The 16,645-nt window shown below is 33.7% G+C and overlaps 1 protein-coding gene across 1 annotated transcript in view; it reads left to right on the forward strand.

Moving 5' to 3' along the window:
- The window catches only part of CSMD3 (CUB and Sushi multiple domains 3), a 595,264-nt gene that overhangs the window by 460,428 nt on the left and 118,191 nt on the right, over nucleotides 1–16,645 (forward strand). The gene's annotated exons all lie outside the window — the stretch shown is intronic.

Below are 16,645 nucleotides of genomic sequence, written 5' to 3' on the forward strand. Positions count from 1 at the left end.
CAGAATATTGTTTGAATTTGAAAATTCTGTGGGTGGACGTAACATGATAGGTATATGTCTTTTCATTTGACTCTTTTTCAAATTTAATTTTGAGAGTTAATGAAGAGAACTGAAGAGGGTTAAGCATGGAATCAGGTTGATTAGGGCCAGAAAAATGTGTAGATTGTGTTCGTTGTGCTTGAAATAAATTAATGCACCCTCCTACCACAATAGAAGTTGAATATTCTCAATGTTCATTCAATGTGCATTGAATGACTGAGTATGAATTTATTTTCCACTATTATTTTGATTAAATATGATAAACGGACAATTTTTCTGAAATTCACAATGCATAAAATTAACCATACGAAGTCATGGTTCATTTCTTCCTTAAAGTAAGAAAACTGTATAGCTATATAATGAATACAATAAAATTGGTAGAATCTGACTCATTGTATTCTGCACAATTTAGCAAGAAAAGAATGTAGTGGTGTTGAGCCAGAAATAAAAAGCTTTGAACTCAATCTTCTACATCCTAAATGGACATGAAAATCTTAATGGAAAAAAAAATTCATCATCCATAAATGTAAATTCTGGACTTTTGGAGTTGGATACAGCAACAGGATTTGTGTTTTAATCTGTATAATCCAAGTGGGGATGATCTAAGTCTGTGAATGTCTAGAAGTGCTAACCTTAAACACTGCAGATTTAGGCTTGCAGGCAAAGCAAATAGGTGTGTATACATGCAATTGAATCCAAAGCTGGAATACATTTCCTCTTGTTTTAGTTATACACCAAATTAAATAAATATCTTATCTAAGCCATTCAGATCCTTGCTCTAATCAAAAAATAGAGATACATATTCCCATGGTGTGATTCAACCCATCTAAAACATCTGTCTGCAATTTTTGAAAGAACATCATTTATTTGTAATTTAAAAGAAACAACACAGCCTTATTTTATCATATTTGTTCTGGCAGCTACGAAGGGTTAAATGAATTAGAGAACATTGCATATGTGATCTCCATCCATCCTGCAGTCACATTGCACACACAGAACTTCATTATTTTATCTTATGCATATGTTGTAACGCTGGCAATTTCTGATACATTTCAGTGAGCAATCATTTAGTGCCTTGGGATTGGTTAATTCAAATTCAAGCTATTCTTAGTGATTCCTCACCCTCAAATGTTTTAAACCTAATTGTGGAGGTGAAAAAAATGTCTAATAATGTGCTACTATTAGGTGTATATTTGACAATAATATCTCTCCTTCTTAGAGTGTTGTTGGACACAAGAAGAATTGGAGGTGATGCACTGCATTGTGTTAGTTTTTCTACAGGTACAGGAAGCCATGCCCTCTAGCCTGTCTTTAGAATGAATGGATTTATGAAAAGGGAAAATGAAAGGCAGAATTAATTATATGCTGGAAATAATTTTATTTGAGGTTTTGGCAGGAACTTTAGTGAGTATTAGGTATTCGCTGGTCCAGAATAGACAATATATGCACCTAAAACTGCTATTTATAATATGAATATTTTCATAATTTAGTATAAAAATAGTTAAAGCACAAGAATTTAACTTAAATATAAGAACTGTGAAATTATTTATCCTTTAATGTACGAATTTATTCTTTTGAAGAATATTTTGCTACTTTTAACAAGGTTGTGCCAAATATTTTTATTTTTCATTGTATTTGAAACACAGAACAATAATACTGACTACTTTTTTTTTTAAATAGGAATCTTCCAGTGGTCAAATATTGTCTATCAAACATACCTGATAGATAGTGAATAGTTTTTTATTATAATTTCAAGTATACATGGATTACTGTGCTACAGGCTTTCCATAGAATAGCTGGAGTTTGCAGCCTAAGATTTTTTTGAAGAAGAGAGGTGATCATTAGTTGTATAACTATTAACTTCTGGTTTGATTTTCTAATTCAAGGACAAAGTTGTGTCATTAAGATGCTAACAATATAAATTACAGAAGTTCCAGAAGGTCATTTTGCATTACTTTCCACTGAACTATGAATCTCCTAGGTTCTGAAAGGAAGAGCTAGATGATTTTATGTACTCAAACTCACAGCTGGGGAGTACTTCATTAATTGGTTCAGTGCTTAACATGCTTGCCAAGTGAGCAGATGCCAATAAAAAAGTCACCATAGGGTGACATTTAAAGGACCTCAAACTATTCAATATATTTTTGAAATGAAATTTAAAGAATTTAGTTACTTCATATGATCTGAAGTCACTTTTTCAGTGCTGTTTTTAGATTTTTCCAATAAAAATGATTAGTTTTGGCTCAAATATTAATGATGCATTTGAATATAATAATGACCAATTGCATACAGACGACAAAATAGCTTAAGCTATTGGGTTTGACTATAAACTATGGCACCAGTAGAGCTGCCTTTTTAATGCCCTAAGCCCAAAGTCGAATAAGACCACATCTGTGGTCTTCAAAGAAATTCACAGTTCCCCAATAAGTAAAATAATTTCACTGTAATGTGATTGAATTGATGCAAGATTTCTAAAGACTTTTTCTTGTTTGTTTGTTTGCTTTAATTTTCTAAGCAGTGTGACTCCAGCTGCTCCAAATATTTAATCATCAAATCTTTTTTCACAGAAAAGACTGTTATTAAAATAGCTGAAATTAGTCTGGATTTCTGGTTATTCCAAATATTGGATGAAAGACTACATTAAAATCATTGCTTAAAGCTTTTCAACACATGTTACTGTCCCAAGGAGGAGACTGAATGGTGATATATATTCTGAAAAATTCTGTTTTCTATTTGGTTTACTTCTTAGGACAAGATTTCAGTACTTTGGAAGAACAATAGCAAAGTCTTCAATCTCCATTTGTTTGGACATCTTATCATAAAGTTAGATTAATAATGAAGGCATAATTTTTACTGTAAATCTTTTCATGAGTAAAATAGCTGCTTTATAAGTCTTCAAGCCTGGCAAGTTGTAGGGACCAGGCTTTTCTTTCTCTTGGATTTTGTGTTCTTTGGTTTTAGCAGTTTGGGGTTTTTTGCTATGTTTCTCACCCTCCACTGCATTTTCCTATTTTGTAGCTCCAAAAATCAGTAGGAAAATCATGCTAACAGAACAACTGCAGAAATGCTGCCTCCCTGATACATTTTTTACTTGTTGGCAGTAAGAGACAGAGAGACCTGGAAAGAGATACATGAAAAGTTAGTGTGACCATGGCCAAATTTCCACCCTGAAATATTCTGATATATTTCAGGGAAGGAGCTCATTAGGATCAGACTAGGATCAAGGAACTGCAAAAATCTCTTTTACAAAACATCTTCTGCTTATAAAATGGTTCACTGTTAGGCCCTGTTTACATACTTGTAATCCATATTTCTTACTTTTCCTCTTCATTATGTTCCTCTGGATATAAGCCAATTCTCTCTCAAGTAAGATTACCTTTATTGACTCAAATATTTGTGTTCACCACTGGGTGCACAGATACAAATTTCAAAGATACTGGATTTCTCTCAGTGATTTCTATTTAATTTCCTTTGTTTAGAAAACAAATAAAAAGGTCTTTGCAGTCCCCACTATATTTTGCTTTGCATTTCTTCAGTGTATATTCCTGACTGCAGAACTGGCTGATTATTCCACTTGCTTAGAAAGAGAATCTCTGAACAATCTGTTTTACTGAAAAAAGGGGAGGGGGCTGTTAGCCACTTGCTGTTTGTATCCAGTTGTTTATTTATAGTAATTTTATAAGAAATTTTCTAGTTGAATTTTAGATAGAGATGAATTGCATCTGTTCTGATAACATGAGTAAATTTCAGGAAAATGTGAATAAATTCTCGAAGAGGGAAATAAACAAATTTGGAAGTTTTTAGTTGCACATATTTTGAGGCAAAAAGTGATCCCATCTCGTTATAAGAGTTTATAACTTGAATTGCATTTTGGGAAGTCATTGAAAGACTGTTAAAATATGGCTGTTTGGTGAGACAAAATTACTTTGAGTTGTTACTTAATGAAAATGTTGAATTTCTGGTTTTGGAGGCCATCATGGGAACAACTGAAGGATGACAGCCCTATTGGTTCTGAGAGGTAGAACCTGGGGCATGTCAATAAGGCAGGAAACTGGAGGAGGACCATATAGATGATTACAAGGGATGAATAGCAAAAGAAAGAATGGGAAGAGTAGGAAAAGTAGTGTGTACATATATATATATATATATATATATATGGATGGATACATATGCATGTACATATACCTATATTTTATGAAAATGTAAAGCCTCCCTGAAACCAACACTTGGGTAATGAGACTTGCCCAGCTCAAACTGATTATATAAGGGTTGCATGAGAAGAAAAAGGCAAACATCATCTTTGTTACTTACATGGGGTGAGACCATGCAAGAGCACTGGTCTGATAAAGCACCTGTGCCACATCTGTCCAGGTCTTGTAAATGTTTGGGATGATGTCAGAGCAATGTGGTTCTCTTGTTGTGACTATCACACTTCAAGTTCCACTCAGTGCATGTATTAAATGTAACTTTGGATGGAATACTTTGCTTTTTGCTTCAATACTTGAGGCCTGGAGAGACCTATCATTTTAAAATACATGTAATGGTAAACACCCACTTGCACTGTTTAGAAGTAATAATAGACAATAAGAAATAGGCTTCTAAAAAGCCTGTGTTTTGTAAGGTTTCTCATTATTGAATCACCAAGTCAAACTTTTGTTTCTCCAAGCCATATGTTCCTCCTGTTCTCAGCCTCCTTTCTCCCATTCGCATTTTCTATAAAGGACTGTAGATCCTGAAATGACAAGCTGATTGTTATGCAAGATTTGCTTTCTCCAAAAACAAAAAACTTTCTCATTTAGGTCTTGAAAACCTCCCTAGGTTCTGACTTCACATTTCAGTTATAGACTCAGGCAGACTGGCAACACATCTGTCGCCAGACTGGCGACTGATAAGTGGTTCTATTTACTATAAGGATCATACTGATGAAGTCTTGTTTCTCATATTTACTGCCATCAGATGGATGGAACATTTTAACTTTTTCCTTTCACAGGTTTCCTTTATATAATTTTTGATGATTTTGACTATGAAGGATTATTTCCATGTTTTCTCTCTTTGTTGTTTTTTGGTTTTTGTTTTCTTTTTTTTTTTTTTTTGTGTGTGTGTTCCACTGGGAGTTCTTTGGGGTTGCCTACAAATGAAAAGAAAAATAATTACTCAAATATTAATTTCATCCATATGATTCAGTAAACTGAAATGATAATTTGTTTCAGATGAATGAAGAGATTAATCATCTGATCTAAAATTAACATTTACTAGTTGGATGATAAAAGATAATTATTTTATGTAGAAAGCTGTTGTACTTTTAATTAGTAGCTCTAAATTAGCTGAGAGGTGACTGAAGAAACAGAGCTTTTTCAAAGTGACTTTGCCATTAAATTTAGAACCCTTATTACATAATTAATAGTATGGTTTGAATTAAACCTCCTATCTTAATAAAGTTCTTTTTTTATTTTGGCAAAATAGTGTTCTATTATTGTATTCTTCTTATTATTACTATTGTTACACCAGAGTTTAAATTGTTTATTCCTTCTACTATGTATATTACTAAAGAGGTTAGTCTCCGTAAGTATTAGAGAGAGACTTAAAAACAAATTTATCAAAGGAAGACCAGCCTACAAATTTGGGCACCTTACTTAAATACCTCATTAGCCCATTTCATGGTCCCTTGCTACATTTTGTTTTTCATTTTCCTATATTAAAAAGTCACTTCTGCCCAGAACTATAATGAGGAGTTTTGAAAGATACAATTAACTTCAACTTAATATAATTTGTGTTTATATAGATAATAGTTTTATGAATGATTTTATTATTGCCATCACAAGAGTCATCAACAAAACCGATTTTTCTAGATCTGTTGTCTCTTTGGGTATCCCTTCTGTGATATACAGGCTACTGTTAAGATCTACAGAAAAGCAACAAAAAATTGCAGGTGTTTCCTTTCTCCTTCAGTTCAGAGACTGTAATAGAAAAATTAGCAATAAACAAAATTCAGATCTTTTACTTCTACCAGTTTTTTTCTTTTCAGAAAATATTACTTAGACAGTCAGATGCTATGAAAGTGTGATTGTGGTTTGTTTTCTCAAAGCATGGAAGCAATTGTGTAATAACACAATGAAGCAAGATTGGAAGATTGCCCATGTTCAAGATTAGCAAGATCTTAACATTTCTGTGTTTCAGAACACTTTTGTAGTAGCAGGGCGATGGCCTCCTACTTACTGTCTGCTGTCTAAACTCTTCCACTCATTTTTCTCAATAAAATTGGCCAATGAAGTGATGGATCATGCAACGTGCACAAGTGGTCTCAGAATGTTATTATCTGAGTAGTACCTTCTTCACAATAAAGTACATGTCACTAGTTGTTAGCTGTACAGCCTTGGATTCTTTTCCTGTTCACACACTATTTTGTAAGAGACTCAAGAAAAAAACTTTTTGGGTTACAATTACTGGGCCTAAGTGAAAAGCATTCCAACTAATTGCCTTGTTCCTTTCAGAGAACCCTGAGTACTTGCACTTCATAACAGTGTTTTATTTAGAAGAAGAAAAATAATATCATTAATGATACTTTCTCTTTTTTTTCTCACTACTGTATTGCTCATAGATGTACTTTCAGAGAAGTGAACACATAATTTTGTCTCCCTTGCTCTTCCACTCAGAGTAGATTTGAAGCCAGAAGTTTAAACTGTACAAAACAGTTTATTTCAAGTCAGCAGCTAGGTCTGCAGCTTTGACTACTGCCTTGGTAAAATAATCTCAGAAAACACAGCCTGTGCAAAGTAGATGTGAAATATACTTTCATTCTTCTGCTTTTATTTAGGTTTATAGCATTAATCACTGATCGATCTGTTAGGCATTATCATAGATTTAAAATGTGTTGTGTTATATACCACAAAAATATCTAATTAAAAAACATTACTAGTGACCAAAGACTTACTTTAGTTTTTAAGAAAGACTATATATAGGACTGACATAATGTAGGAAAATGTCTACACACCTTCATTGAAGTGTTTCAGTAGGATGCTTTGAAACTAGTGTACTTTTATATCAAACAATATATTGCCTTATTTATTGGTAGGCTTTCTCTATGCAGCTTTTATTCAAATTAAATTTCTAATTCTCACTCTAGTCAGTGCTCCTGATCTGTTAACTCACTCTCAGTCTATTAAATAAAAAATAATTACAGCCTAGGGCAGCTGTATTTTTTTTTTTGTCAAACTGTTTTACTTCAACTGCATTATCACTTCGATCCTCTTTCCCTAGTTTAGAAATGACATTGGCAACATATGAGAGGTATATTTTTCATGCAAGACATTGAGAATGACATTCTTTCGAAAAAAAAAAAAAAGAAAATAGTAGGTCAAGCAAGGTTCGCAGTGCACTAAAACCATACTGCCACTTGCTACCCCATGCCCCGTCCCTCTTGTGGGTGGCTGGAGATAAGAACTGGAGGCTCAAAAGATCATGGTTTGAGATAAGAAAAATTTACTGTAAACAGCAATGAGATAAGAATAAGATCAGTAACAGAAACAGTATTAATGACAGAGGGCATAAGAAAAGAAACAATTCACATGGAAAAGAAGCCAGATGATAATAGACAGTACCAGATGGCTCTCTCTGCCAGGCTTGCAGGATCTGAAGGAACCACTTCTTCTCAAAGAGCCTTCCTTCCCCCATCCCTGACAATCACATGAGGTGGTAAAGAAAAACCTCCTGTCCTGGCCATGCCCCTCCTGCTACTGCAGAATGTAACCCTGTCCTGGTAGAAACCAGAACACACAGGAACAGAGGCCTTTTTCTTTTTAAATGTGGTGTTACATTTCCTTCCACTCAGCAAAAATACTGAATAGTAAGGCATAAAATACCATCTATTTTTTAGGTAGGTAAGAAAATGAGATAAATTCAACATCTATAAATCTGAGGAGTATTAAAGGAGTTAAAATTATAAAATACATTTTTTTTTGTCCACAGGGATAAATTAATCTATGTTACCTTTTTAAACAAAGTATAATAATAGGTGTTTGAATTTCAGTTGAATAAAATCAGAACAAATCAATATAGAGAAAAGAAAATTTATGTGGTTTGATGCTTCCTTCAGGTTTCTGTGATAGCAGATGTACATAATAGGAATTTTAAAATTATTGCAAGTAATATACTCTATAATTAATAATATAAAATAACATTATATAACTAGCAATAAATTAAAAATAAATATTGTTTTAACTGTTTTCCCTCTACTGTTGTGTTGTTGCAGATCCTGAAAGAGCTTTACATGTATGCATGATGATTCAGGCCAGGAGAGAGGGATGAGAGTTGCAGAATGGGAGAAAAGAGGGAGGCAGAGGTTTGAAGCCAGAGGAGAATGATAGTTTATTTAGTGTAATAAGCTCTGCTGATTTTAGAAGAAAGCAGGAAATGTGTTAATTAGGAGAGTTCAGTCCTCTTCCAGCTCCAGGAAAAGTCTTAAATCTCATATTTTACGTGGAATTGCACTCATTTGTGGGGAAATATGCATGTAAGTTTTTTTCTGTGCAGTTTAACATCACTCCTCATGCTGAGCTTCCAGTGTTAGTAACTGCCCATCTTCTGTCTCCAAATTTATTCTTATTATCTTTTTATACATTCAGATAAATATTTCCTTTTCTTAGACATGAGAAATCAGCAGATCCCATCTTCTTCTTCCTCTCAGAGTCTGAGAATGCAGGAATACTATGAGAGGAGAGAGGACAAATCATTTTTCTGTTCAACACTTCCTTTGTAGAATTGAAACAAAGGAAGAACAGCAGAGGATGGCTTGCAGCTCAGTCTAGATCAGTGGGCTCTGGTTTTTTGAGATCACAGAATGGAACAGCTATTTTCTTCACCTTCATCTGTGGGAGGAAAATGGCACATGTGAGCTTTAAGAGCCAGAACTCTTTCTTGTCCTTCCTTACCTCTTCCTTCTTTGCTGAGACACTCATTTATTCTGCCTTTTCCTCCCTAATAATCTGGATATCATACTAGGAAATGCAGGATTACATTTGCCATCTCCAGCTGAGATTACCAAAGGAACACCAATAATTCTTGATGAAAAGCAGATAATTCAGTAAAGGCTTTTTCCATAGACTTTAAGGAGAGTCTCCACAGAGATTAAGGACTAGACAGTAGTGTTAGTCGCAAACATTGGGAAGAACTAGTATATATTCCAATTAATTCACCCTATTCAAGTTAACTGGCACATCTTTGTGTGGTTTGGAAAACCTCCATGACTTTTATGTTAATCACTCATAATAATTTGCTAATAACAGTAAATTAGTGCCATACATATGATTTTGAAATAGAATTTTGTCATATTTGAGGACTTTTGTAGGTTTGTCTTGTATGGTCATGCTTCTTTATGCTGGGAGACTTGTGTAAAGTTTCTATAGCTTATCTACAGTTCAGTTGCTATAGAAAATGTGTGTGTGTATATATATATATATGTGTGTGTGTAACATGGGGCTCCTTTTACCTATTGGCAGCTTTAGCAACTTTTCAGTTCTATAATTATTCTCTTTATTTTTATATCTGATTATGTTTAGTAACATTATATATCAAGTCCATTTAGTTTCATTGCTCAGTTGCTCAGCACATCTCTGTCCATAACTGATGCCAGTAAGAATATCCCTTTCAATGGTTTACACATAAACCCCTCTCTAGCCTTATTTTGACATCTAGTCTGTAGTGCACCCAAGAGGCTCATACAGGTGGAATTAATTTTTACTTCTTCCAAGGTCAGGAGCACTAGACAACTGTTTTATTCTGCTGTTTTGAAATGAATCAGGATTTACACAACAAAATACTATTAGCAGAGACTCTATTTGTATTCACAAACAATTAATAATTTTCCTGTTGCAGCTTATGATAAGAAGTGTCAACCATAGCAGAGAAATGCAACGGATATCACTAAAGATCACTGCTACAGACACAGACGAGACTGAATGTATTAGCAATAACTGGCAGACAACCAAATGTTTGGAAATGTCAGAGGAGAAACATTTTTTAAAAATGAGACCTCTGCTACTATTTTCATTTAGAAATTACAGTAGCAGTGCTAACTCAGACATAGTCAGTGTTATGTCAAACTGAATTATTACACTGAACAGCAAAAGATCAAATCTTCTAATTCTTTTATGTGAGCTGGTCAAAATCAATTTAGGTTTCCTTACTGAGAGCAGTACTCCTATCATGAGTTCTGTAAGATCCTCTCTTCAGGATGTCATCTTTCAATCTTTCCTCCAAAAATCTTCTCAGAGATTATTGACCTACTTCTCTTCAAAAAGCCCAACAAACACTCAAATTATCTTGCAGCTTTACTGGACATTTTTCTCAGCAGAAGAGGGCAAATATCTGTTTATTTGGTGTCTAAATGAATATGTTACTTTTAAAATGCTGAGTCAGTCTGTCATTTGTATTTCTAGTTCAATGCATCACAGTGTATTGCTGATTGATCCTAAATACAAAGGAAAAATTCATAATATTTTTCTTATCTCCTGTTTGTTACAAAGCTAAATACTTAAATGAAAAGAGGCATTCAAAGAGAAAGGCTATGTTCCTGTAGGAGGGGCAGATATACATTGCAACAGAAGGTAGACTGACTTTTTTAACATTATAGTAAAACTAATTTTTCTGCTTTTGTCATAGATTAAAACAGCAAAGAGTCATATTAAGACTTTGTACCAGATCATCTCTGAGTTTATTATATATAAATTTCCATGATTAAGCTATGTTATGCAAAAGTCTTGGCTTGCAGAGCTACTTCATATAAATAATGTATGAACCTTAATTTTAAAATATTTCTAGATACAGATATTATGATATTAATTTATGCATTTATTTTTTTCAAGGCTACTCCATGGCTGGTTTGAGATGTCTTGAAAGTGATTCCAAAGGAAATTGTAGAAATGAAAAATTCAAATAATGTCCCATTTCTCAAAAAAAAAAAAAAAACAAAATCCCAAAACAAAACAAGAAAAACCTCACTCTTTCCTCCCCTTCTCTCCTTAAAAAAATCTAAAAAACTGTAACTTCTGCAAAGAAAACTGGTTGAAAGTGATTTTCATCATACTAGGGTAGTCAAATCTTAATGCAGGTGTCTATTTTGTAAGGAACTCCTCTCTTTCTTCTGAGAATGGCACAAGGTTTTTCCTATCAGTTGATCATTTGATTGATGGCACTAACATGATCAACCCTAAGGACTTGCTGGGTCTCTTTCATTGAGAGAAAACATCACACAGTAATTTCCTGCTTCCTGGACTTATGCCTGAATTCTGTTTATTTAAAGCATAGATTTTCTCCATTGTCATTCATTTGGCTGACTGACCATGAACCATCACTTAGCACAGTGAATGGGATTTCCAGACTTGGGAGTTAGGATGCATGAGAAATTTGCATTTCTTCTTTCTTAGTGCGCACTTGTTATCCTTAATCACCATAGATACTATTTCTCTAGTGATAGATTTCTCTGTTTTCTAAAGAAGTTTCTCAAAAATGTGGACTTCTTCCTCTTTTTTATTTTCTTTCCCCAAAAAAAATTAAATATGGTATTGTAATTTTTTTAAAGGAGTTCACAGGAAAAAAAAAAATTAAGCTAAATCATAAGCAAAGAGAGCATATCATCAGTGGACCAGACATAGAAAACAGATTCTTATGGGTTTTTTTTCACTGTGAAATAAAATTTTTATATTTTCTTTGTTCATGTTGTGAACAAAACTCTCTTTTGGAAATATTATTTAGACAGGCTACAGAAATTTTTTTGAAACTACGAAAAGTTAACTATTACAGAGTAACTTCAAATTCTGAGAAAGACCTCTAGCTCTAAAATTAGACCTTTTTTATACCACAAGTGGTAGACACCTGAATACTTTATTTTTCATTCACAGTTAGAAGAAACCTGTTTTAAATATATTAGAGGAAATTATCTAAACTACCATTTTAAAGCACAATTTTAAATTCACATTCTTAACAAATAAGTTGACTTATATGGGTCTTTTGTTTGTTGGGATTTTGCTCAGTTCTTTCAACTGATTTGGTGCTAGAGAAACAGTGAAGTTACTATAGAAAATAAGGGCCATGATATAGCCCATATGTCTTTTCCAGACTGAAATAGATTCTGATTTGAGACAAAAAAACTGTAAAGGTAATTTGGGTTCTGTTACAGTTAATAGGGCTGATTTTCATATTTCCTTGTCAGTTACTAAGACCTATCATTTTAAATGCTGATTCAGGCTTTAAACAAATGCCTAGAGTCTCACCAGCAGGGTATATATGAATAGCACATTTCAGTTTCTGTAATAACAATGCTTAAACCATGTTAGTCCTTCTGTTGCTTTTTTAAAGGCAAGTGAATTATGACTGTAGTGGACTTGATTTTACACTAAAGCTTACTGATTTCAGTAAACCATTAGGCACACAAAATATCCCTAAGAAGGGAAAATCCAGGGTGAAGAATTATCATCTTATTCTATTGTTATCCATGTAAGTTTTAAAGAGTATTTCTTTAAATCCAATAGCTGACATAATATATAAAATAAATATATTTTTTCCAAGTAAATACTACTTGATCAGTACTAGCATTAATGACAATTACATGCTACATGTTTGAATTTTGAGTTAGGATTAACTCTTTCAGTGTTGTGGGTTGACCTTGGCTGGATGTCAGGTCTCACCAAGCCACTCTATAAATCCCCTTCCCAGCAGACCAAGGGAGAGAGAATAAGACTGAAAACAACTAGCAGGTTTAAAGGAAAAAAAAAGTCAAGCAAAACTTTGTCTGTACATAAACAACGGGAACAGTCAATCTCTACTTCCCATCAGCAAGCAATGTTCAGACACTTCCCAAGAAGCAGGGCCTCAGCACACATAGCAGTTGCTCCAAGAGGCAAGCACTGTAGGATAAAAAATACCCCTCATTTCTCCTCTCTCCCTTAGTTTTTATATCTGTGCTGCCATCATATGGTATGTAATATCTCTTTGGCTAATTTGAGTCAGGTGTCCTGGTTCTGTCCCCTCCCCCAGGACCTTGCCCACTCCCAGCCCTTGTTAACACTGCTGTGTTATCAACACCTTTCCAGCTACCAATGCAAAGCACACTGTGAGGGCTGCTAAAGAAAAATGAACTCTATCTGAGTCAGACCCAATACAGTCAGAAATGTGAGCAATTCAGGGGTCTCTTTTGGAAGACTCTGATTGTACATGGCCCTGGAGAGATGAGAAGTCCAGGAAGTAAATTTAATTTTCAGGGATCACAACTTCAGGAAAGTAATGGTCCATGCCAATGTAGACTATCAAGCAAAGACCCTGCCCAGATGAACAAGGAGCTGCTGATAAAACTTGAACATTAAAAAAAAAGAAAAACTCAAGGGGTTGAAGCAAGGTCAGATGTTCAAGAAGGAATAGAAACACTTGAACTGCACTGAAAAGATGAGGTTAGAAAAGTCAAAATCCATGTAAGATTGAATCTGGGGTGAAGTCTCTGCAGAAAAATAAATTCAGAGAAACATGAATTAATAAATTTCTTTTTAACTACCGTCTTGACCGGTAAACCAATCTTGAACAATCCTGGAACCCTGAGACCAGCAGAAAAGTCTGGAGTAAGGATGACTTAGAGGAGGACTAGGAGCACTTAGACAAACTGAGCAAACCCATGGGAGATGATGGAGTGCATGGGAGGTCAGTTACCCTTGGCAGGTTGTGACTGCTGAGGGAGCTTCCCAAGGGCTGGAAAAAGACAACAACACTCCTATCTTCAGGAAAAGCAAGGAGAAGGATTAAGAGAACTAAAAGCCAGTTGGTCTCACCTCTCTACCTGCAAAGGTGATAGAGGAAATAGTCCTGGTCACCTTCTGCAAATATTGGAGATGATCAAGATGATTAAAAGTAGAGAGTTGGCGCTGTTCAGCCAAGGGAAAGAAAGGCAAGGCAAAGCAAGGCAAGGGATAAAAACTGTAAGGGAGGCAGGATGCTGGGTCTGGTTGCTCAAAGAGGTTGTGGGTTCTCCATCCCCATAGAAGTTCAAAACCTGATTATACATGGACCAGAGCGATCTGGCCATCCTGTCTGAAAAAGGACTGTACTGGATCATTGGCAAAGGCTTCTAGCCTCAGTTATTTTCTAATTTTGTGATAGGAATTATACTTAGGATACTGTTCATAATCTAATGCTATTTAAATTATACCAGTTTGGTTTTTTTTAAACAGGCAGATGTAAATTCTATACATATTTATTTCTTACTCTAAAGATGAAACTAAAATTTCTTTGATGAATTTTTTAACTAGCAATCTATTTTTGGACAATTCCATCTGGTTTTAGATGCTTTCCAAACTCTTTGAAAGTGTCCAGATGTTACAGTGATGAAGGCCATAGAAACATCTAGATATTTAGAGGCATGGAAAGTCTGCTTATCTAGCTATTGCCTGTTTAAAAGGGAGCTTTCTTGTGCTGACATAATTTGAATTAATGGATTCCCTCACTGTCCTAAATTATTGGCTATATTAACATTACAATTTACCTGGAATTTTCAAATTTAAAAAAATCACACAGATGGAAATGTATAAAAAACCCCTTAAAATGCATTTTGTTTATTTTTTAAGAAATGCATAAATCATTAGCTATCAAAATTTCAGGACAAAGTGTTTTTTGAACAATCTTGCATTGTTTATCTTGTAAAATAAAAGACAACTAAATTGTAAGTAAAATATTAAACCACAAAACACAGGGAAAATTGTATTTTATTTTTAAATAGTATTACTACAAAACATTGAACACCAAGATGAGCATAAATTCAGAAATAATTTGCTCAACTTTAGATGTCAAAAGTCTAAAGGACATCTTTGGACAGATGATTTTCAGTTGACAGGGGATAGCAGATGATTAAGTCATTATTCAGAGAATGCTTATCCATCCATCATTAGAGAAAAAAAAAATCACACCCAAATTCTTCAGTTGAAATGATTTGATCTTTATTTGAGCTGGATAATAGTTTTCAATCATTTTTTTCCCAAAGGCAGACTACACTTAATACTTACATAATATTTTATCAACATTTGCTAATTTAAAAGGTGGTTTGCACAGGCTACAAATATGTTGGTTATTATTTAATTTTAAGAAAATTATTTTTAAACACTAGAAAATAAAAGAATGAACACCAAATGAAACCGCTACCAAAGGAAGTAGACAATAATGAGCACCAGAAAACACAGGAATAATGAACTGGTTTTTTTTCTAATAATCTGAATTTCCTTTCTCACAACATTATGTCAACTAGTTAGGTATCAGTCACTATACCTTTCAACATTTTGCAGTTTAATAAATCAAAAGTATCCTGGCACTCAAAAAGGAGGGAGAATGATCTAGATTATTTCTTCTCTAGGGGCTGCAGCATATTCCTGCTTAATTTGAGAAAGCAGCTTGACTCATGTAAATTGCTCATAAAAGGCTCAAAACACTTACTTGAGCTTTCTGCTGTTCCATGTTAACCCCTTTCTGGCAGTAATTCCTCTTTACCGCTTCTTTTGATGTCTCAGTCACTTAAAATCTCTTTAAAATATATTTTATCTCAAGTCAATGAAAACTTTTGGCTATGTTCTTATATTTTTGTTTGTATTTTATTAGGAAATGCACAAATGATAATGAAAAAAAAAGTTGCCAAAAATTATACGTGGACCTTTCTCATTCCAAAGTGGCTGATTTTAGGTCATGCATTAGTTCACCTTCTTCAGTGTTATATCAAAGGATTCCCAGGACAAAACCAGAGGAAAAACCAATATTGAAATACTTACAAAACATATAAAAAAGACCTGGAATTTTACTCATATATGTTAAAACTGTGGATAAATAGCTTATTTATTTATTTTGTAACCCATTAAAATACAAATATAGCTTAACAAGTAAATTTTTACAGTTTTCCCAGTATACAGATCTTGATAACAGCTATGTGTACTTGTTACAGGAGCCTCAGCTCTTGCCTGAATTTTCTATACATATTTGAAGCTTAATTGAAAATGGGAAATAGCAGTGGAAGTCACAAGTAACTTTTCTTGTCTCAATGGCAAAATGAAATTCACTGAGTACGAAAAAAGATTTGATAAAAGTCAAAATATGACAGGAAAAATTGACTGGATTAAAAGCTTGTTTGTCATCTTTAGCAACAGCAAGAGAAGACTTGAATCCAGACAAATATTATTTTGAAAATAATCAGAACTATTAAAAACATCAATGATTTATTTTCTGGAAATTGAAGGAGAAATTCAGCTTCTCTCTTATACTTGCTCTTAAAATATGGACAAGAATCTTTGGAAGTGTCTCAGAAAAACTTTTGTTTCAAATTTTTATAAATATAACATTCAGTCTTTTCCTTCAAAAATAGGCTTTTAAAAACTGAAACAAATATATGATAAGATAATGAGTAAGGAACATGGAATTGCCTTTAAAAAAAAATCAGTCAGAAAAAAGTCAACAATTTGAAGACAATTCAGTTTTAATATACAATTTTTAAAGCTTTAAGGATGTATAATCATTGAAAGAAATGGAGGTGAGAGCTTCATCTTCTATAACTAAAACTACCAAATGAAGGTACTGCAGAACTTTTGACAGA

Source organism: Molothrus ater, chromosome 1 (genome assembly GCF_012460135.2).
Source record: "Molothrus ater isolate BHLD 08-10-18 breed brown headed cowbird chromosome 1, BPBGC_Mater_1.1, whole genome shotgun sequence".
NCBI classification, from domain to species: domain Eukaryota; kingdom Metazoa; phylum Chordata; class Aves; order Passeriformes; family Icteridae; genus Molothrus; species Molothrus ater.